The sequence below is a fragment of the Tigriopus californicus genome, chromosome 11 (genome assembly GCF_007210705.1).
Source record: "Tigriopus californicus strain San Diego chromosome 11, Tcal_SD_v2.1, whole genome shotgun sequence".
NCBI lineage: Eukaryota > Metazoa > Arthropoda > Copepoda > Harpacticoida > Harpacticidae > Tigriopus > Tigriopus californicus.
Genome location: NC_081450.1, coordinates 2,906,117 through 2,907,343, shown reverse-complemented (window position 1 = coordinate 2,907,343; position 1,227 = coordinate 2,906,117).

Here is a 1,227-nt window from a genome sequence, read left to right as displayed (position 1 = left end):
ACTTAAGAATTTGAGGTTATGCTGAAGATGGCCCGCTGGAGGACAGTGAACCAAATATAATGCTACTTTGACAGTTTGATTTGAGTGGTGATATGTGTTTGAAGTCACGTTTTTGCTCTCATGTTGAATGTATCTTTAACGAAAAATAAGTAATGTGCCATTATCCCAATGCAACTTGGAAGTATTTGATGCGAACTCAATAAATTAAGTCCGATCAATCGTGTTGTTTCTCAAAGGTATGGGTGTACCAGCTAACCCAGTAGTTGAGAAATCGACGGATTTGACCAGTATAGAGGTTGAAGAGGTGTCCCCACTTACAGTAGAGCTGGATAAGATAGTTTTTCGAAAGCAGCCTTTCATGATGAAGGAAAAGGCTGCCAGTTTGACCACCCCAAGTGGTGTCAAAATCTTGTCAAGTTCGGCCTTGAGAAGTAGAATAGGAGAAGTAGAATAGGAAGAAGGGATGTTCTTTGTCCTTTTTTTGCACCCGTGCCGTCCAAGTGCCGTCAGTCCATGAGACTTAAGACATGCTTCCTGGTTCGATCCTAGGCATGCCGAGTTCAAGCTTCCTTGCAGTATTTAATTACAGCATAAGTTGCTGCTTTAACAGCTTCAATGGGCGAACCTGCGGTCATTCCCGAGGGTGAGGTAATAATTAATGTTGGTTGTGATGACGAAGCGGGAATATCCCTCCATAGGGCATCATTCAGATGGCAGGCCGAGCGAGAGAGCTGCCATCTGACTTCGTAACAAACAAACAAACAAACAAGAGGGGAAAGAGGCGATTTCTCTGTTTGTTAGAAAAAGCACCCTAAACATCATTTTCAGTGCTTCTCTCTTCATGGAAAATACAAAAATATCAATAGTTACGAATTATTAAGACAATTGCCCTATTTTTAGTTCCTAATTTCCTATCATTTATTCTTCTTTAAAGCTAAGAATGCAAAGTCCAGTAGTGTTAGTAAAACTCTCTCTAATAGGCACTTATTGCCTATTGTAAATGCGAGACATAATATCTAACATAGTATGATATTTGCAAAACTCTTCTTTTATCTCTACCAAAAAAACAAGCTTCTAGTTACATTAGCTTATTGAAAATAACTTGACCTTTCCACTTGGATATTACAATCAAATCTAAATGATCCAAAGCAACTCTGTCATACAAAATTGAAAATGAATTGAAAATGAGCTTCTCAGTTTCCACATCAAGTCTTCCTCAGTAGAAAA